Genomic DNA, 22,945 nt, shown 5'->3' on the forward strand with positions numbered 1-22,945 from the left:
TTCCGAGAAACACCCATTCACTGCTACCCTTTGCTTTCTATCTGCCAACCAGTTTTCTATCCATGTCAATGTCTTCCCCCCGATGCCCTGAACTTTGATTTTACCCACCAATCTCCTATGTGGGACCTTATCAAATGCCTTCTGAAAATAGTCGGGAACCGGCCCGAACTCCTCTTCCTGAGAGGATCGACAGGCATACCTTAGGGAAGGAGATGGGAAAGTATTTATTCAAGTTAACTAAAACTCTCCAAAGCTTGCATTCACAGGTACGACAGGACTATCGAGAGGACGACACCCAACCTAAGGGAGACCATTGAGCCTGGAGATTTTGTCCTAATTAAGAATCGGGATCGTAAGAAGTTGGAATCAAGGTGGAGAGGACAGTACCAAAAGCTATTAACAACACCTCCTGCAGTGATGGTGGAAGGTCAGCTACAGTGGATACATCAAATGGACTGTAAACGCATTACTGGCGGAACAGATAAGGACTGAAAATTTAGTGGTTAGTGCTGATTTTAATGACCCTAAAGGGACCTGTCCCTATCTCAGGAGGCTCCCCAGTTAACACCTTTTTCGTCCCTCTGCCATACCTACGTTAAGCAATTAGAGCAGGGAGCATGTTGGGTTTGTGCCAAAATTCCCCAACATGGAAAGTCTAAAGCTACATCGACACTAGACCGGATAATTTTGAAAACGCCGGATTTGTGTAAAAACGATAGGCGTCCACACTATGTATTTTTGAAAATACCTCTATCCACATTGAAACGGAGATTTCGGCCAATCTCCTCCCCCTGCGCATGTGCAGGACTCATCTACCGAAAACCACCAACATGTTTGGTGTTGTATCTCACCGTAAAATAATTTCCAAAATGGCAGCGTGACACAGCTTGCAGCAACCACTCCGGAGCTGATTATCTGTTATTTGTGAAGTGGGGTGCTGTGCGCAATCATAATCAATTGAAAACGGATGTGGGAGCACGGAGGAACATCGGGAAATCTCCAGTAAGACCTTCTTCACTGCTGCTGCTGCTGTGAGGTCCGAGAACAGGCCCCCAGTCCTCGGGGTCGCGTTGCCGATGGCTGTTGGCGGGGCCGTCATAGTGCGCTCGGTAGAGGATGGTGCTCGGAGAAGCTATGCCGGAGGGGATGTCGTTGGCTTGGAGGTTCGATGGACTCAGAGTCCGCTGCGGTCAGGTCACTTTCATTGTGTGTTGCGTCTGCAAGGCTGAGTCGGGCAGCGCCATGGAAGTCCATAGCAGGGGTATTCCCTTCTGCCACCGGCGTGGGATGCTGTCGGGACCCTGGGGACTTGTGGAAACTGTGTGGTGATTTCTTTTGTACTTATAGTCTTTTAACATCTTTGGACTATTTTTAGTGTGCCCATGGTCTGTTTTTTTTTATCAATTATGCTATTGTTTGCACTGTTGTAACTATATGTTGTAACTATGTGGTTTTGTGCAGGTCTTATAGCTTTAGTTTTTGGTCTTGTTCTGTCTGGTGGATTTGGAGCTCCTTTCCGGGGAACGCGCTAGACGGAAGCGCGGTATTAATACGCAGCAGCCTCTCCGGACTCTAGATTGGGGATTGCCAAACGTTATGTGGATTTTCTAGTGTAGTCTGTTTTGTCATGTGCTTTTGTGATATCATTCTGGGGGAACATTGTCTCAGTTTTTAACTGCATTGCATTTGTGGTTTCTAAATGACCATAAACTAAATTTGAATCTGAGTAAGAGCATGTTTGTGTAGTTACAAACTAGAAAAACTTAAAACAACAACCAACTGTTGGCTCTCGCACTGGAGAACTTAAAACTAAAGAAAAACAAATATTGGAGCGTACGGAGGCAACCGACAGGGAATTCATGGACTGAATGACCCCACTGACGACAAACACTGACTCTGTTGCATTAATAAAGCACCTTGTTAAATGTGTAAAACATGTCTGCATCAGTGTTATCTTGTATTTCCATACAATGTTACATTAGGCTGTTACACATCTATTGTCAGAGAAGTACTTGCATAAATAGGTAAACCACCTTCATATGAGCAAGGACAGAAAACGGCGAAGTGAGTACAGTATACTTACTTATTTAGTAAGTTATGGGTCAAAGTATTTGGTGAGTACATTTCTAACTCTTCTGGCTTCAATCTCGTTACCGTCTGTTCTGAAATTGTTAGGTTGAGTTCAAGAAAACAGTGAAGTAGCACGCTGCCGTCTGACAGCATTTTCAGAAGTCTCTGGTTACCCCGTCCACACTGATCTGCCCGAGCAGCGTTTTCGAAAATACACACTTTGGAGAGCATTACTGAAAACTCCGGTTTCAGGGGACGAGAACACCGTTTTAGTGTGGAGGGACAGTAAAAACGAAGAGAGAAAGCTTCAGTTATGGATTTTCTGGCGCAGTGTGGATGTAGCCCATGATCCCCATATCAGTGGTACCCCTTAATACTAGCGAAGTAAGTTTACTTATGATGTTTTCTGATAGCCATAATGGTAGTGTTGTCAATTGCACCTTATCCAGATCTGCAAGGCGAGACTGTGGATGGTGTTGCTTTGAGGGTTGGAGTCATAGATCTCCTCCACAAGATCCCTCCAAGCTATGGCCGGGAATAGGAGTTATATCTCCAGCAGTGGTTAATATCTCCAGCAGTGTTGGTGTAACCATAATGACAATGTACCCTATCAAGTGGGAAGTAGTAACTGTACCAAGAATCAAACTTATGATACCCCGGAACACTAAGTGGAACTTGTTGGATTTGTGGGAATACAGTCTATCCCTGGCTGTTGGTAGAAAGAATAGGGTAGCAGCATGGAACGAATCTGAAAGATTTTGGATGATTGCCTTTCCCTCCTATGGGGTAGCTAGAAATTCCAGGGAAATAATTAAGTAGCAGCCAATCTAGAAGAATTAGCCAAAAATACAGCCGGAGTACAAACTGACATTTAAGTGCAGGTAACTAGGATATCTACTGAGATGATTGCGATTCACTAAACAGTGCTACAGAACTGGATGGCCCCTATATCCCTGACAAATCCTCAAATATTACTGATCTATCTAAACACATAACCCAAGAGATCCAAAAAATTCAAGATGTTGGCAGTAAGCCAACAATTTTGGGGTCAGTAAGGCAGGGGATTGGCCTTGGCCCTTTAATATATTTGGGGACTTCTGGGGGTTGCTTTTGCATTTCGGAAGTATAATTGCATTAACTTTGATTATTATCTGTATCCTGTAGTGCCCTGGCCATGTTTTGTATCATGTTGTAGAAGCGACAATCTGTTCTGAAAAGTTACCATGTAATGATAAAAAGGGGAGAATGATGAAGTTTTAAGGGAACTGGGGACGTAGGAAATGATTCTCAGATTCTTGTAAATAGTGGGTTAAAATTAAGTGCCAGCTTGTATGTGCATTGTTCAGTGGAAGTCTGCAGAATCTGTCCTTGACTAAGAAATCTGCCCTTCAGCTTGTATAGATTAACAACTCACAGATGTCCCTTTGGGAGCAAGATGAAGGCTAAATTGACACAGGTGCACACACCATGTCTAATGGTTTCGCACCACTGAACTGACAAAAGGGAATAACTGATAAAGACTAGACAGAACATTTTTTTTTTAATTAAAGCCCCGATTTAGTGGACTCTCTTATCTAAGTAATTAAATCTTGCTCCAACAGACCTGGTGACAATGCCAGTTTCTCCAATGTGTTCTTAGTTTTGCCAGATCTATAAACTGTAGTTATTCTGCATGTTAGAAGCTCACCATGAGGGGAGGGAGGGAGAGGGAGGGGGAAAAAGAGAGAGGGGGGAGGAGGAAGGAGGGTGAGAGAGGGAGAGGGGGAGGGGGAGGGGGAGGAGGGGGAGGGGGAGGAGGGAGAGGGGGGCGAGAGAGAGAGAGGGAGAGGGAGAGAGGGGGAGAGGGGGAGGGGGAGAGGGGGAGAGGGAGAGAGAGGGGGGAGGGAGAGGGAGGGAGAGAGGGGGGGAGAGAGAGAGAGAGAGAGTGCGAGGGAGGGAGGGAGGGAGAGAGAGAGAGAGAGAGAGGGAGAGAGCGCGAGGGAGGGAGGGAGGGAGGGAGGGGGAGAGAGAGAGAGAGAGAGCGAGCGCGCGAGGGAGGGAGGGAGAGAGAGAGCGAGCGCGCGAGGGAGGGAGGGAGGGAGAGAGAGAGAGAGAGAGAGAGAGGGAGAGAGAGCGCAAGGGAGGGAGGGAGAGAGAGAGAGCGAGGGAGGGAGGGAGGGAGAGAGGGAGGGAGGGAGGGAGGGGGAGAGAGAGAGAGAGAGAGGGAGGGAGAGAGGGAGGGAGGGAGGGGGGAGGGAGGGGGGAGGGGAAGGGAGGGGGGAGGGGGGAGGGGGGAGAGGGAGGGGGAGAGAGAGAGAGAGAGAGAGAGAGAGAGAGAGAGAGAGAGAGAGAGAAAGAGAGAGAGAGAGAGAGATATCGATTGATTCTTGATGTACTTCTGGATGACACCTGTGAGCCCATTTGTGAACTCTGAGACATCCTCATCACTGAAGATGTACCAACTGATGTCATTAAAGCAGTCCTCTAACATGGAGGCCGATTGGTCAGACCAAAAGTGGCCACTTTTAACTATGGCTGCTTCTTGTTTCAGCTTCTACCTGTACCTTGGCAACAGGAAGATGGTGGAGCGATCCGATTTTCAAAATGGGGGGTGAAGGAGAACTTTGTAAGCATTGTGAAAGAGACAGTAGCAGTAACAGTAGTTCAGTATGTTATTTCCCTGTGTGCTCACCTGGACATGTTGACAAAACTTTAATCAGTGATGCTCTAATCAGCAACATTGAAGGCAGCCTCTGGGTGTGTAGTCTCCACGGTGATGATGGTTTTGTACAGTTCCAGGACAGTAAGCTGAGTACTGAAGACCTATGCTGACCAACAACTGGTATGTTCATAAATAGCCTCAATTTCTCGCTTTCGCAGTGTGTGGTACCCATTTGCTTCAATTATACCAGTGCCCAAGAAGAGCATGATAACCTGTCTCATTGAAAATTGTTCAGTGGCACCTACATCCACAGAGATGAAGTGTTATGAGAAGTTGGTATTGAAAAATATCAGCTCCTGTCTGATTGATGACTTGGATATGCTCCAGTTTGTCTACAGAAACAACAGGTCCACAGCAGATGATGGCTCATTGGTCTTCACACAACCATGGAACATCTGGACAGAAAAGATGCACACCATCAGGATGCTCTTTATCCATTACAGCTGAGCTTTTAAAACCATCATCCCTTCTAATGAGTAAACCCCAAGACCTGGGCCTCAATATCCTCTTATGCAATTGCATCCTGGATTTCCTCACTTGCAGACCCCAGTTGGTTTGAACTGGCAAAAATGTATCCTCCACAATTCCCAGCAGCACAAGTGCACCACAGGGCTGTGCGCTTTATCCTTGCTCTGCACTTTTTACACCACTATGTGGCTAAGTATAGCTCCAATGCCATATTGAAATACAGTCGGCCCTCCTTATCCACGAGAAATTGGTTCCGGAACCTCCCGCAGATACAAAAAATGTGGATGCTCAAAAAAGGCCTATCAAAAAAGGTGTATATAAAAAGGCCTAATATTTGCATATAACCTATGCACAACCTCCTATATACTTTAAATCATCTCTAGATTACTTATAATACCTAATACAATGTAAAAGCAATATAAATAATTGTTATACTGCAATATTTAGGGAATAATGACAAGAAAAAAAGTCTGTACATGTTCCTTGCTCACAACACAAGTAGCGAGGCGAACAATAATCAAACAAAGAATAAAACTTCTAATAACTGGACAGTAGTTGTTACACTGTCTTGTTTAGGGAATAAGGCCACTTTGGAGGAGGCTCAGTAATAGTAAAGTCAGGAACTGTGGAGGCTGAGGGCTGAGGATCTTAAAGCTTTAAATGTCAAGACTTCACAATTGCAGATGCTTTAGTTGGAAACATAGTTATAGGAAGCTGTCTCTTCTTTTTCTTTGCATCATCATACAAATCTTGCAGTGGTTGTAGGCATGTTGTATCCCTCGGCTGACACGGAGGCTTCTTTCCATCAAAGGATCGTACTCAAGGAACATATCTTTTAAACACTTGTGCCTGTTGACAAACTGCTGTAAATTTTTCAAGTGTCCAAATTGATAGCTCTGCCTCCTCTAAATCTTCTACATCATCATCATCTTCTCTAGAGGATGTCAGCAGATCTTCAAGTTCCTCATTGGTAAGGGTTTCTCTATGTTCTTCTAAGTGTTCCTTGATGTTGTTCTGATCATGTCAGAGAAACCTTCCCTGCCAACTTCCCCTGCAACATACAAGATATCCCTGACTTCTGCATCAATAGCAAAACAGTGAAATCATTGACTCTTTCACTCCATAATGGGATTCAACATGCATTATCTGTCTTACGTTCTTGAGGCTGTAGCACTTTACATAGCCAGCCATCCCCTACCATCCTTTTCTTTCGCTCTCCTCAACCCTGTCACAGTAATGCTCATAGAGATTAAGTGCTTTTTCACGTATAATATTGCCATCCACAGGGATAAGCTTCTGTGACATGTCCTCTAGCCAAACACTTAGTGCTCAGTCTTCGCAAGCACTTTATCATGAACCAGAGAAACCATTTTTGCCGTTACAGGGGCAGCACCAACACTTCCATGAATTTCAGCTTCTTTCTGCTTTATTGTGTGAATGCTCGATTCATTCTTACCAACCTTACTGCCCTTTTCAGAAAGTGGCATGCCACTTTTCAAAAGATCTAATATTTCTACTTTCTCGGCGAGAGATAGCACTTGAGGAATTGCTTTGACCACCTAATTGCTTTTTAGGAGCCATTTTTTTCATAGAAACAAAGTAGTGAATGAACGGCACACAAGGCAAACTATGAGTGCTGCAATGAGAACTTCTGGATACTCCCAATCCATGGTTGGTTGAAGTCACTCATGTGGAACCCGTGGATAAGGAGGGCTGACTGTATGCTGTTGACACCATTGTTGTGGGCCATATCAAAGGTGGTGATGAATCAGCATACAGGAGGGGGATTAAAAATTTAGCTGAGTGGTGTCATAATAAATACCTCTCAAGCAATGTCAGCAAGTTCAAGGATTGTAGACTTCAGAAGAGGGAAAACAGAGGTTCATGTGCCAGTCTTCACTGAAGGATCAGAGGTGAAGAGGATCATTTCCTTTAAATAGCTAGGTCTCAGAGAATGTGTCCTGGGCCCATCATATAAATGTTAATTGCAAAGAAAGCATGACAGCACCTCTAAATCCTTTGAAAACTGTGGAGATCCAGCATTACATCAAAAACCTTCCCAAAAATGTGGTGGATACTGCCTTGACTGGCTATGTCATGGCTGTTTTGAGAACACCAAGTTGCCTTTGAATGGAAATGTTATGTCAACCCACCCTAGTGAGCACCTGGGGAGTGGGTCAACCACTGCTTTCCTCCCTACTGCAGTGCCTACAAAGTGCTCCTCTGTCCACTGTCTGGAGAGTCAGATCACTCCTCCATCTTGTTGCTGTAAAGGTACAGACAGAAGCTGAAACAAGAAATGGCCATAATTAAAACCCACCACTCTGTCTGATCAAATGGCCTCCACGCTACATACTACTTTGATGACATCAGTTGAATTCTCTGTCATGATGACAACATGATACAACAGCTACAGTTCTTCACACCGTCCTTACACATCTGGAGAAGGAGGATGCTTATATGAGAATGTATTCAACATTTGGCACCATAATTTCCCCGAGGCTTGACAAGAAGCTCAGAGACCTTGGGCTTCATCCTGCCTTGTATAGCTTGATTCTAGAATTCTTGTGAGTTCATGGCAGGTGGTAAGAATGGACTCTGTCACCTCTGTCCCTCTGATCCTCAACACAGGTACCCCTCAAGGCTGTGTCCTAAGCCCCATCCTTTACTATCTGCATACCCATCACTGTCGACAGCTCTAATCTGCTAAATAAATTTGCTGATGAAACTACACTGATTGGTCTAATCTGAAATAATAATGAAGCAACCTAGCAAGAAGAAGCCATCACCTTGACACAGTGGTGTCAAGAAAACAACCTCTCCCTCAATGTTGTAAAGACAAAACAGCTGGTTGCGAACTATAGGAGGAAGGGAAACCCCAATGGACCTGGGATTGAGAGGCTGAACAGCTTTAAGTCCCTCGGTAATACACATCACCAAGGATCTCAGGTGGTCTGTATATACTGGCTGTGGGTGGTGAAAAGGCACACTAGTATTTCTTTCACCTCAAATGGTTGATGAAGTTTGGTATGTGTGCCCAAATCCTAAAGACTTTCTACAGAGGCACAATTGAGAGCATCCTGACTGGCTACAGCACTGCCTGGTATGGGAACTGTCCTTCCTTCAATCACAGGACTCTGTAGAGAGTGGAATAAATAGCCCAGCGCATCTGTGGATGTGAACTTCCTGTTATTCAGAATATTTACAAGAACAGGTGGCTAAGAAGGGCCCAAAGATTCATTGGGGACCGGAATCACTCCAACCACAAACTGCTCTAGCTGCTGCCATCTGAGAAATGTATAAAAGCCAGGACAACAGGCTTTGGGATAACATCTTCCATCAAGTCATCAGACTAATTAATTTAGGCTGATACAACTGTATTTCTGTTATACTGACTGTCCTGCTGTACATGCTATTTATTAGGAATTATAATAAATTGCACATTGCACAGTTAGATGGAGATATGATGTAAGATTTTTACTCATGTATATGAAAGATGAAAGTAATAAAGTGAATTCAATTCAGTTCAAAAGGTAGTGGATTTGGCCCTGTATAACAGGATCAGCCCTACCAACCACTGAGCACATCTGTATGAATGCTCTCGTAGAAACCTCATCAAAGATCACCAAAGATCCTCACCACCCAGGCCATACTCTTTTCTTGCTACTGCCATCACTTAGAAGGAACAGGATCCTTGGACTTGCACCAGCAGTTTCAAGAATGGTTACTACTCCTCAACCTTTGTTCTTCAAGAGGATAATTACACTCATCTATTGAAGTGTTACCACAATCAATGCTCTTTTAAAAAATTTATTCATTTACAGTTTGTGGGCATTGCCAGTTACACCAGCGTTTATTGTCCATACCTAGTCGCACTTGAGAAGAAGTTGCCTTTTAGAATCCTTGCAGTCCCTGAGGTGTAGGTACACCTACAGTGCTGTTAGGGAGGGAATTCAATAATTTTGACCCAGAGACAATGAAGGAATGGCAATATGTTTCCAAGTCAGGATGGTGAGTGACTTGGTGAGGGATTTCCAGGTAGTGATGTTCCCAGGTACCTGCTGTTCTCATCTTTCTAGATGGTAGTGGTTGCGCAACTGGAAAGTTCTGCCTTAAGAACTTTGGTGTGTTGTTGCAGTGCATCTTGTGAATTGTACACATTACTGCAACTGTTTATTGATGGTGAAGAGATTGGATGCTTGTGAAAAGGGTACCAATTTGACTTGTACTGGATGGTGTCAAGCTTCTTGAGTGTTAATGCAGCTGCACTTATCCAGGCGAGTGGTGAGTATTCCATTCCTGAGCCTTGTAGATGGACAGGCTCTGGGGAGTCAGGAGGTGAGTAAGACGTTGCAGGATTCCTAGCCATTGACCTGATCTGGTAGCCATGGTGTTTATTTGGCTAGGCCAGTTCAGTTTCCTGTCAATGGTAACCTCCAGGACACTGACAGTAAGGGATTCGGTGATGGTGATGCCACTGAATGTCAAGAAATGATGGTTAGAGCCTCTCTTGTTGGAGATGGTCATTGCCTGGCATATACCTGGCTTGAATGTTAGTTGCCACTTGTAAGCCCAAGCCTGGATATTCTCCAGCTCCTGATGCATTTAGGTGTGAAGTATTTCAATATCTGAGGAGTCATGAAAGTCAGATCATTGTGCAGTCATTTGTGAACATCCCAGTTCTAACCTTATGTTGGAAGGAAGATCATTGATGAAGCAGTTGAAGATGGTTGGTCCTAAGACTCTTCCCTAAGGAACTACTGCAGTGACGTCCTGAGAATAAGATGATTAATCTTCAACCATCTTCTTGTGTCAGGTGTGATTCTAATTAGTGGAGGGTTTTCCCTCTAATTCCTTCTGAGGCACCTTGATGCCATAACTCAGTCAAACCCAAGTTTGCCCTGCCTCTCATGATAGCACATAATACTAAACTAACAATGTGACTTGTCACATTTGGTGCTCCATCTACAGCACTAGAAATCATGTTCCTAACTGGAATACTTTTACTCTCAATATACATTTTGAGTGTGGCTCTGTTGGTAAGGTATGGCATCAAATCAGTAGAAATATGTGATGGAATTGCAAGATGTGAATCGTTGTGCGTTAAGTTAAGAAACTGCAAGGTTGAAAGGATCCTGATGGCAGCTACATACAGTAGCTAAGGTGCGGACCACAGATTACAATGGAAAGTAGACAAGGCGAGGCAAAAGTGCAATGTTATGACAACATGCAGATAAATAGGGAAAATCAGGTTGGAAATGGATTTAAAGAGAATAAGTTTGTTGAATGCCTAAGGTGGCTTTTTAGAGCAGTTTGTCATTGAGCCTACTAGAGGATCAGCTATACTGGATTTGGTGTTATGTAATGAACCAGAGGTGATTAGGGAGCTTAAGGTAAAAGAAACCTTAGCAGACAGTGATCACGATATGATTGAGTTCTACTTTCAATTTAACAGGGAGAAAGTAAAGTCTGACTTAGCAATATTTCTGTGGAGTAAAGGAAATTACAGTGTTGTGAGAAAGGAGCTGTCCAAAGTAAATTAGTAAGAGCTGCTGGGAAGGATGACAACAGAGCAGCAATGGTGTGAGATTCTGAGAAAGTGCAGGATAGATGAACTCCAAAATGAAGAAATACTCAAATGGCAAAATATACTATCGTGGCTGACAAGAGAAGTCAAAACTAATGTAAAAACAAAACAGAGGGAATATGAAAAAGCAAAAAATAGCAAGAAGGCAGAGGATTGGGAAGTTTTAAAAACCTACAAAGAGAAACTAAAAGAATCATTAGGTGGGAAAAGATGAAATATGAAAGTAAGCTAGCAAACAATATCAAAGTGGATAGTAAAAGCTTTTTCAAGTATGCAAAAAATAAGAGAGATGAGAGTAGATATAGGACCACTAGAAACTTAGTCTGGAGAAATAACAGCGGACAAGGGGATGGGAGATGAAGTAAATAAACATTTTGCATCAGTCTGTGGAAGATACTGGCAGTGTGCCAAATGTTGAAGGGTGTGAGGGAAGAGAAGCGAGTGCAGTTACTATTACAAATGAGAAGATGCACAAAAAGCTTAAAGATCAATAGGTACATAAGTCAGCTGGACTAGATGAAATGCACTCTGAGGTTCTGAAAGAGGTAGTGGTAGGGATGGTGGAAGCATTAGTAATAACCTTTCAAAAGTCATTGGACTCTGGCACGATACCAGACGACTGGAAATTGCAAATGCCACTTCACTCTTTATGAAAGGAGAAGGCAGCAGAAAGGAAATTATACGCCTGACCACAGAGGTGGGAAAATGTTGGAGTCAATTGTTAAGGATGAAGTTATAGAGTACTTGGTGACACAAGATAAGACAGGAAAAAGTCAGCATGGTTTCATTATGGCAAATCCTTGCGACGAACCTGGTGGAATTCTTTGAGGAAATTACAAATAGATAAAGGGAATGCAGTGGATGTTGCAAATTTGGACTTTCAGAAGGTGTTTGACAAGGTGCCACATGAAGCTGCTTACCAAGTTAACAGTATTATAGGAAAGTTACTAGCATGTAGTGTTAAGGAAACAGATAGGATGCGGAAGCACTTGGACAAATTAAGAGAATGGACAAAAAGTGCCCGATGAAATAGTATGTTGGAAAATGCATAGTTATCTACTTTGGTAGTAGAAATAAAAATGCACAGTATTCTAAGCAGGGAGAAAATCCAAAAATTGGAGATGCAAAGGGATTTGACAGTAGTAGTGCAGAACACCCTAAAAGTAACTTGCAGGTAGAGACAGTGGAGAGGAAGGTAAATGTAATGTTATCAGTCATTTCAAGAAGTCTAGAATACAAGAGCAAGAATGAAATGCTGAGGCTTTATAAGGCACCGGTGAGGCCTCATCTTGAGTATTGTGATGAGGTTTTGGACTCCCCATCTAAGAAAAGGTGTGCTGGCATTGGAGAGGGTTCAGCGGAGGTTCACAAAGCTGATTCCGGGAATGAAAGGGTTATCATATGAAGGATGTTTGATACCTCTGGGTCTGTACTTGCTGGAATCTAGAAGGTGCGGGGGGGGGGGGAAGGATCTCATTGAAACCTTTTGAATGTTGAACAGATTAGACAGAGTAGATCTGGAAAGAATGTTTTCTATGGTGGGGGAGTCTAGGACAAGAGGGGACAGCCTCAGCATAGAGAGACATCAATTTAGAACAGATGCAGAGGTTTTTTTTTTAGGCAGAGAGTGGTGAATTTGTTATCACAGGCAGTTGTGGAGGCCAGGTTGTTGGGTGAATTTAAGACTGAGCCTGACAGGTTCTTGATTGGACAGCATCAAAGGTTAGGGGGAGAAGGCCGGGGAGTGGGGCTGAGGAGGGGAAGAAAGGATCATCCATGACTGAATGGCCCAATTTTGCTCCTATGTCTTATGGTCTTAATCAAATTTGGTTCAGTACTCATCACCTCATGCAGAATAGCTGATTCCCTAGTCAACTCAATCAGAAGATGTTCTATATACCTCATTAGGCATATAATAATTCTATTGGGATCTAACACCAGCCTGATTTCCCAAACTACCTGCATATTGATATCGACCATGACTAAATCATTGCCCTCAAAACTTGACTTTTCAATCTCACATTGTAATTTATATCCCACATGCTGGCTACAATTCAAAGGCCTGTATATAACTCCCATCATGGTCGTTATACCGCTGCAGTTTCTTAACCCTACCCACAAGAATACTAAATTTTCCAACCTTGTCAGCACTTTCTAAGGAAATGATTTACTAGTTTTTTAACCAAATGAACCATCCAGTCTCTCTGCCAATCTGTATCTTTGGACAATAAGCTCCCAAATATAATTTTCCTCCAGCTATGACTCAGTGATGTCCACATCATAACTGCCAATCTCTAACAAGATCTGTATACTTACACATTCAAATATAACACCTTTAGTCCTGGATTCATCATCCTTTTTGATTTTGTCCCATCTTACACCAACTCATCCCACTGCCTGCAATTTTGCCCTATCATCTGCCATTTATCCTCACACTCTCACTACACACAGCACCCACTTGTACACCAATTGCCCCGTTTTCAGCTGTATCATTCTGGTTTCTATCCCCCTGCCTAATGTTTTAGATGCTTCCCTTTCCCTTTTGAAATACCTAAAGCCCAGAACATTAGTAATAATTTCTAGTTTTTCCTCCACATTATGACATACAGTCAAAATTAGATACCAAAGTTTAGTTTAATTCTAAACTGTTACAATATGCTCGAGTTGGTTTTATGATTTTTTCTGTTTCTATGCAGCATTTAAGGTACTTACTTTTATTTATTTTCTAATATGTTTATAACTACACCATGGGTATATTCTGTTAACTTCGTTAGTAATTAAAGATGGTATATCCTCATGCCTAAAAAAAAGTATCTCTTCACCCATAGTAAGTGAAAGAGAAAGGAGCTGCTAGGAGTTTGCAATGGACATGAATAAGTAGAGAATATATTGTTTTCTAGTAGATATCATTTTGTAAATACTGGCATTTTTCTTTTATATAGTCATTGATTCATAGGCCTTCATCAATCATGGGATTGAGTTCAAAAGCCATGAAGTAATGTTACAACTATATAAGAACTTGGTCAGAACCCACGGAGTACTGTGTCCTAGTCACCTCACCACAAGAAGGATATGGATACTATACAGTGTGTGCAGAGGAGATTTACAAGAATGTTGCCTAGATTGAGAGCAAGCCTTATGAGAATCACTAGAGTGAATTTGGCTTCTTCTCCTTGGAGCGACAGATGATGAAATAGTGGTACATAAGATGATGAGAGGCATTGATTGTGTGGGTAGCCAGAGGCTTTTTCCCAGGGCTGAAGTAGGTACAGAGGTAGGTTAGGGAGTGGTGGGTGCATGGAAAGCACCGCTGGGGTTGGTCATTGAGGTAGATATAATAGGGTCTCAAGAGTCTTTTAAGTACACAGAGCTACGGAGCTTAGAAAAATAGATGGCTATGTGGTAGGGCAATTCTAGGCATACCTAAGTCATTGGTACCATTATATAACATGACCTGGCTTCCCAGCCCCCTCCCCCCCCCCACCCCCACCACCTTTGAATTGCTGTGATTTAGGTTTAGGATGTACCTGACCATGGCAACTGGGAGCATCTCTTTCCCATCCAGACAATACCTTGTCTGGTCCTCTAACTATGAATCCCCCATCACATCTGCACTCTTCTTTCTTACCCCTTTGCTTCTGAGCCATAAAGACAGACTCAGTGACACAGATGTGGTTGTTGCTGCTTTTCCCTGATGTATCCAAAGTGGTTACTATCACTGAAAGCAACAGCCATGAGGTACTCTTGTCTATTCCCTTTACCTCTCCTGACAGTCACCCAGCTACCTGCCTCCTGAAATTTTGGGTGACCACCTTTCTGTACTTCATCATTTTCTCAAATGAACCAAAGCTCATCCAGCTGCAGCTCCAGTTCCCTAACATAGTCTGTAAGGAGCTGCCTTGGATGCACCACGCAGATAATTATCAGAAAGTGGGTTTTCTAAACCACCTACATTTGGCATGAAGAACACATGGCTAACAATGGATCCAGTCCCACTAATCCACCTGTGAAGAAATAAACTTCCCAGAAACACACACTATCTTCTACCTGTTTTTCCTGAAGCCTCTTGAGCCAAAGCCTTAAGACTGCATCATTTAAACCACTCCCTCTTTTTAAAGGCCTAATAAACCAAAGTACCCTAAGCCTGTTAAAATGTTCTTCAAGACCCTGCTTGGTTTCCTCAAAAAAAATGCAACCAATTTGTCAGGCAAGATTTCCCTTTAAGAAAGTCATGCTAACTTAAACCTATTTTGCTGTGTGCTTCCAAATACCCTGAAGCCTCATCTTTAATAAAGAACTAACATTTAGCTAATCGCTAAAGTCAAGCTATAATTTCCTGCCTTTTGCTTCCCTCCTTTTTTAAAGGGTGGACTTATATGTGCAATTTTCCAATCCCCCAGAACCATTCCATAATCTAATGCTCCTTGGATGATCATCACTAAGACCTTCATAGTATCTTCAATTGTCTTTCAAAACCCTGAGGTGTATTCATCTGTTCCATGTGACTTACCTACCTTCAGACCTCTCAGCTTCCCAAGTACCTTTTCCTTAGTAGCAACTACTCACTGCTGTATTTAAATATTCTTGAATTTCTGGCATACTGTTGGCACCTTCCACAGGAGACTAATGCAACATATCTATTAAGATGATTTGCCATTTCTATGTTCCTTTCCAATGTCATTTTCCAGAGGTTTAAGATGCATCTTTCCCCTTTTTTTTACTGTTTTTAGATCTTTTGGTATTCTGTTACAAAACTGTAACACTTTGGAAACAAACCAGCAGCAAGAGATTTCATGCTGAGTCAGGGTTTAACATTAAAACCACTATCTTTATTAGTATCTTCTTATAATATAGTAATTTAACCAAAATAAGTAAAAGCTAAAAGTGTTATGTGTATGTATGTGTAAATATAGCTCCCAAACTATTGAGCGTGGGGGAACAAGGCTAACAGTCCTGAGATGGTAAAGTAGGAAAATACAGTCATTCACATAATAAATGATGGGAGAGAGCTAATTTGTAATCTACATTGTAATGAAGAGAGAAGGTAAGTACAAAGTATTCCACAGGTTCCAAACTGGTAAACAAAGAATTAGTCGCTGTAAATCTTCTCCGTAGTGTTCCAAATCTACAAAGGAATCATCACCAAAAATGACTTGTCATAGGAATATCGTCTTCGCGTGATTACCTCATAATATACCCAGGCAAGGGCTACACAAGTGGTCCCACAGGATATTCCAAAAACCACTCCTATGGATTATACGAAGTGACAGGCACTTTTCTGTTATGCTCTTTGTGCTGAAGATTAACCCACCCATGTGGACATAGGAGAGTTCCAAACCCCAGCTGCGACAAGCTGAAGCTACCAGCTTCCCCAGTCTCTCCCTCTCTCTCTCTCTCTCTGTGATTAAGACCACAGTTAGCAATGTCAGCCTGTGATTGATGTCATAGTCCCACCTCACAGGCGCTCTTAAAGAACCATCTCAGTAAACCACCGCAGATTTGTTACAATTCTCTTTTACAGTATTGGGTAGATTTCCTTCAAGGAGAAGCCAGTAGATGGCTGAGAGGAAGAGAAGCCAGTGGACAAATTGGAGAAGGAGAAGCTGGCAGTTGGCCAGAAGGAGATGGATGAACTAGAGATTTTGTGCAAAATCCATGAGTACCTTGAAAGTTTGTCTTGTTATTGCAAGACACTGTTGGATACTGATAATGTGTCTTGTTCCCTTGGGGAGAAAGGCAATGAAGCAACAGCATGGCCTCAGTTGTAGTGAGGACTAGGCCTCAAGTCAGCTCTCCTGCAGCTGAAGTCCAGGTGATGAGATGCCAGAGATAATGCAGCATTGCAGCTTGTTTGGGGTTGGCCTCCCCTGTTGGTATTGCCCATCAATGATCAACTGGTGGAACAACAGGCTAGTCTGGTGGGTTCTGTACCATCAATTTGCATGTTGCTCAGGGTCTTGGACTATACATGCGTTTTCTAGTGTAAAAATATGCAATTTTGTTCCTCTTGTGATTTTAATATATGTTATACACCTTGGCCCCAGAGGAACATTGTCTCAATCAACTATATACGTTTGGTGTGAAAGCTAATTAAACTTGATTTTATATTGCAAACACGAGGAAATCTGCAGATGCTGGAAATTCAAACAACGCACAAAATGCTGCCTGGCCTGCTGTGTTCCACCAGAATTTTGTGTGTGTTGTTTGATTTTATATTTCAGTTTTTCTCTCATTATAGCTTTTCATAGTTCCCACTGATTTTTGTCATATTACATGTCCTCTCTTTTCCTTTTTTGCTGCCTCTGATTTCCTTTGTCAACTATCACTGATTCATCCTCCCTTAAGAATGCTTCTTTTTTTTAAAGATTCCTGTGTCTTCCAGTTGTAACACCCTGGTTAAGATTTTACCGCTAGTGTAGGGTATTTCATTTAATGGTTTTCTGTAGAAGCAGTGTGTTCTGCTTTCAGCATTTTTATGTTAGAGCTAAAGATAAGGGGTTGCGATGTTCATGCTTAGGAATGTAGTGTCATCCAATCAGGACAGTGGAATTAGGAGAAAGTTCTAGAGAATGCTGAGTGGAGAGGTTTTTGTGATGTACGTTGGTGTGGATCACCTTTTTTTGGCAGGAACTGGGAGAAGACAGGAGGGAAAATGGGTGAAGATGCCATCTCTGTTGCACAAGATGCTTTGTACAAATGAACAGTTTCGAGGAGGAAGAACAATACTCCTGTGGGAGGATTATTTGTATGAGATAGATTTCAAGTGACATTCAGAAGGTGGTGTGTGCTTTCATACAGATGTGGATCCGGCACCTGTTAAAGACAACTGCAAGATGACCAACTTATGTGAATATTTGGACGGCATTAATTGCAAGGGGCCCTTTTATCTTTTAATCTTTTTTTCCTGCTATCTGTCCAATAAAGCTGACATTTGTAAATATACTCTGTTTATAACTCTATGCAGAGTATGCTCTGTTGATAGAGGTCAGGGTTCAGGTGGGTGATACATCCCAAAGTTTTGGTGGGACCTAAGTCATACTAACCCAAGGTGTACAAAGTATGAAAGGGGTGTTTTCTCACTGCTGAGTCCAGGGCTAACAAGCTGTTTCTACAAACACCCAGTAAAAAGACACTTCATAGTTAAAAGGAATAAACTCCTGTCATTGCTGCTCGGTCATCAACCCTGCTATCATCCTCTTCTAATAAATTATGGCCAGCTGGTCTCATGTCTTGGCAACACACAAAAAATGCTGGAGGAATTTAGAAGGCCAGGCAGCATCTATGGAAAAAAAGTACAGTTGACGTTTTGGGCCAAGACCCTTCAGCAGTACTGAAGAAAAAAAGATGAAAGTAGATTTAAAAAATGGGGTGAGAGGAGGAAGAAATACAAGGTGATAGGTGAAACTGGGAGGGGGAGAAATAAAGTAAAGAGCTTGGAAGTAGATTGGTGAAACAGATACAGCGCTGGAGAAGGGAAAGTCAGAAAGTAGAGAACAGAAGGCAATGAAGAAAGAAGGGAGGAGCACCAGAGGGAGGTGTGGGCAGGCGATAAGGTGAAAGCGGAAATGGGGTTGGGAAATGGTGAAGGAGAGGGCTGCGAAGGGTGATTACCCTCATGTCTTATGTCTCTGTAGTTTCTGTTACATCACTATAATACGATTATGTCTGATATAATTTCCCTCTAACAAATTGCTGGATGAATTCTATTATGCTCTCTTTACCTTATGCTCCCTCCACAATCAACTCTAGTTCACTGTACAATACACAATCCTGGAATGTCTTTTCTCGAGCCTAACCACAAGCTACATTAAACCCCTCCCCCATTCTCCTCTGCTTCCTGCCAATTACTTCCCATTGTGCCGGCTCGCCCACATGGCAAGCGAACTGGCTCCAGCAGTCGCGGGCGAGTCTGCAGCCAGCGGCAACCAAGAGGGCTCTGAGTGTGGGCAGACCTCGGCCCGGAAGCCGGTGTCATACAGAACAGGGGATGCTGGGAGCGGGTACTTAAGCGTGCAGATTGAAACAGTAAACAGTTCAACCAGACCCTGCTCAACTCAGTGTGTTGCCTTCACTCGTTGCGTATCAGCGCGACGATATTGGTGACCCCGACGGTCCAACGGCATTTGGACCCAGCATGAATTACATGGTTCTGCAGAATGCAGTTTCCCTTAAACTGCCAACCTTCTGGACCACTCAACCCTGGTCTGGTTCGAGCAAGCAGAGGCCCAGTTCCCAGGTCAGGCACTGTCTCAGACCCCACCAAGTATTACTACGAGGTGGATGCCCTCAACCAGGAGACAGTGGGCCACGTTATCGACTTTCTGCATCAGCTCCCAGCAACAGACAGGTATGAGGCACTCAAGGCCCCGTTAATCCACACATTTGGCCTCTCCCGCCACGAACGGGCCACGCGGTTACTGCATATGGACGGCCTGGGTGACTGCGCGCAATCAGCCCTGATGAGTGACACGCTAGTACTGGCAGACGGCCATGAGCCTTACAACCTTTTTGAACAGATCTTCTTGGAGCAAATGCCTAAAGACATCTGCCTCCTGATAGCAAATGAAGACTTCAGAGACCCACATAGGGTGGCTGCCCGGGTGGACGTGCTTTGGCACGCCAAACAAAATGGCGGAACCACCATCGAAATTAGTGTAGCGGCATGGCTGAAAGCCAGCCCTCCCATACCCCTGCAGCGCAGCACGTAACACTCGCACCAAGGGACAGCACCACTTCTGAGTCTTGGTGTTTTTAACATCAAAGGTGGGGTTCCAGGCCCTGCTGCTTCCCACCACCATACTCATTCCAGGGAAACACCAGGACCAGCCATCACTGATGGCTACGGCGGCTGGTCACTGTGATAGTCTCCTCTACGTTTGGGACAAGCATTCTGGGCGTAGATTCCTGGTGGACACGGGAGCGGAAATCAGTGTCCTACCCCCCTCGAGCCACGAAACCTGAACTAGAAGAACAGGACTGGAACTTACGGCAGCCAACTGCAGCACCATCTGCACCTATTGCACAAGAACCATCCCCTTGCAGTTCGGTTCCAGCCGTTTTACATGGACATTTACACTGGCCACAGTATCACTTACACTGGCCGCAGTATCACAGCCACTGCTGGGTATGGACTTCCTCTGCACGCCCTGCCTGCTCGTGGATTTGAAGGGACGACGATGGTCGATGCGAAGACATTCCAGACTTTCTCCCTCGGTGAGGCCAGGTTACCAGCCCCTCACCTGGACTCTGTCACATATTCTGACGAGTTCGCCAGAGAGTTATCGGAGTTCCCATCTATCATCATGCTGCAGTTTTCCTCAACAGACCCCAAGCACGGCTTGATGTACCACATCCCTACATAGGGACCTCTCCTTCATGCCCGGACCCACAGGCTACTGCCTGACAAGCTCTGCCTTGCAAAAGAGAAATTCAAGAAGATGGGAGGAGATGGGTATTGTGCGGCGTTCTGATAGCCCGTGGGCCTCCCCACTCTATATGGTGCCCAAGTCCACGGGAGGGTGGAGACCGTGCGGCAACTATAGGAGGCTGAATGATGCCACCATGTCTGACCACTATCCAGTACCACATATCCAGGACTTTATGGCCAACCTGCAAGGGGCGCGCATCTTTTCGAAGATTGACCTGGTCCAAGGGTATCATCAGATCCCAGTCCACTCGGACGATGTACCCTAGACGGCCTTTGACTTGTTCGAGTTCCTCAGGATGCCGCTCGGACTTAAGAACGCTGCACAGACGGTCTAGTGCCTGATGGACACAGTAGGGTGAGATCTGGACTTCCTGTTCAATTACCTGGATGACTTACTTATCGCCAGCCGCTCCCACCAGGAACATCTAGCACATTTACGCCTGCTCTGCTGCCGCCAAAGCGACTACGGCCTGGCTATCAACCCCGCCAAGTGCCAGTTCGGTCTACCCGCCATCGACTTCTTGGGACACAGGATCGACTGCCATGGAGCTGTGCCCTGCTGGCAAAAGTTGATTCCATCCACCAATTTGTCAGACCCAGCACTGTTAAAGGCCGCAGGAATTTGTTTGGATGGTTAACTTCTACCACCATTTCCTGCCTTCAGCGGCCCGGATCATGTGGCCTCTTTTTGGCTTGATGTCCGGCAAGGTCAAAGAGGTCACCTGGACAGAGGAGAAAACGGTGGCTTTTGAACAAGCCAAGAACATACTAGCAAACACCACGCTCCTGGTCCACCCCAGGTCAACGTCCCCATTGCCTTCACTGTTGATGCTTCCGATGCGGCAGTTGGCGGCGTGCTCGAGCAGCTCATTGATGGCCAGTGGAAGCCGTTCACTTTCTTCAGCCGGCACCTATAACGCCCAGAACCTAAGTATGTGCTTTTGACAGGGAGCTGTTGGCCCTGTACCTTGCTATCCAGCACTTCAGTTATTTCCTGGAAGGGAGGGAAGTCATGGTCTTCACAGACCACGAGCCCCTTACTTTCGCATTTGCCAAAGTGGTCGGGCCACCAGCAACGCCACCTGTAGTACATCTCAGAGTTTACCACCATGATCAAGTGTATCTCTGGGAAGAACAACAGGGTAGCCGACGCGCTGTCACGCACCTCTGTCCAATCAGTTCACTCTCTGTCTCCGGGGGTGGATTATGCGGCATTAGCTAAGGCACAACGACTGAACAGCAAGATGCCGGCATACAGAACCGCAGTCTCAGGACTCTGCCTTGAAGACATACTGATGCACCATCAATAACTCTTGGAGACAGGAAGCAAACGATAGGCTTTTATGAGCAGCAAAAGTGACCACATCTTGGAGACTGAGGGAGGAGCAGTGCCTCCAATAGCCTTTATACAGGGGTCTGCGGGAGGAGCCAAAGGAGCAGTCAACAGAGGGGCTTGTCCAGATAGGTATATGTAGTTTACCACACATACCCATTGGGCCCGAAGGTAATGAGCTCCTTTGCGATGTATCCACCAGTCAACCTCAGCCCATTGTCCCGATCACTTGGAGGCACATGTTTTTGTCGCCTTGCACGGTTTAACCCACCCTTCCATCTGGGCCACCATCTGGCTGATCGCAGACAGGTTTGTGTTGTCACGGCCTATGCAAATAGGCCAACCTGTCAGGTTGGGCACTGGGCCAGGACATGCACACACTGTCAAACCTGCAAATTCCAGAGGCACATGAGGGCCCCACTGCAACCCTTCCAGCTGACACATAGGAGGACATCCACTGCCGGTTTCGAGAGGAGCAAGATACCTGCTCACCATGGTGGACAGGTTCACGAGGTGGCTGGACGCCATCCCACTCACTGACACGGCCACGGAGACATGCGCCAGAGCCCTGATTACCATCTGGGTGGCACAGTTCGGGCTCCCAGCTCATGTCACTTCAGACAGGCGTGTGCAGTTCACATTGTCTTTGAGATCTGCACTAACACAACTCCTCGGAACCCAGCTCCACCGACTGACTGCTTACACCAGCAATCCAACGGCCTGATAGAACGTTTCCTCAGGCACTTGAAATCAGCCCTGATGGAACGCCTCCGAGGATCAAACTGGATTGACAAACTCCCCTGGGTGCAGTCTGGCATCCGCATGGCACCCAAGGAGGACCTGGCTGCATCATTGGCCAAACTTGTTCATGGTGCCCCGATCACAGTTCCCAGTGAGTCTGTGCCAGCACCCCGTGGCCATCTATGGCGGAACTAATTAAACTCCGGGAGCGACTTGGAACACTTGACCCAGTCCCAACATCCCATCACAGAACAACACCCTCCTTTGTGCCCAAGGACCTACAACAGAGCAGGTACGTTTTCGTTCGCCGAGGCGCACACAGACCACCCTTGCAGCGACCATACGAAGGACCCTACAAGGTGGAGCGCCATAATGGGCGACCTGTGTTCTTGACATGGGCGCTTATGAAGAGACTTTTACCATTGACCATCTCAAACTGGTTGTGGTTCCACCCCCACGACGATGAGGCCGGCCACCTAAAAGAACCGTCAGTGTGCACCTGACTCTGCACCTCCTAGCACCAGTTCGGGGGGGGGGGGTGGGGAGAGGGGGAGTCAGTGTCACGTGCTGGCTCGCCCACACGGCAAGCAAACTGACTCCAACATCCAGCAGTCGCAG

General features: G+C 44.9%; 2 protein-coding genes across 4 annotated transcripts in view; one reads left to right on the forward strand and one right to left on the reverse strand.

Annotated features, from left to right (window-relative positions):
• LOC132386007 (uncharacterized) overlaps positions 1 to 22,945 on the forward strand; it is a 258,441-nt gene that overhangs the window by 29,389 nt on the left and 206,107 nt on the right. The window lies entirely within an intron of this gene.
• Positions 1 to 22,945, reverse strand: part of LOC132386005 (protein LSM12 homolog A-like) — a 174,274-nt gene that overhangs the window by 19,647 nt on the left and 131,682 nt on the right. The gene's annotated exons all lie outside the window — the stretch shown is intronic.

The sequence above is a fragment of the Hypanus sabinus genome (genome assembly GCF_030144855.1).
Source record: "Hypanus sabinus isolate sHypSab1 chromosome Y unlocalized genomic scaffold, sHypSab1.hap1 SUPER_Y_unloc_10, whole genome shotgun sequence".
NCBI classification, from domain to species: Eukaryota; Metazoa; Chordata; class Chondrichthyes; order Myliobatiformes; family Dasyatidae; genus Hypanus; species Hypanus sabinus.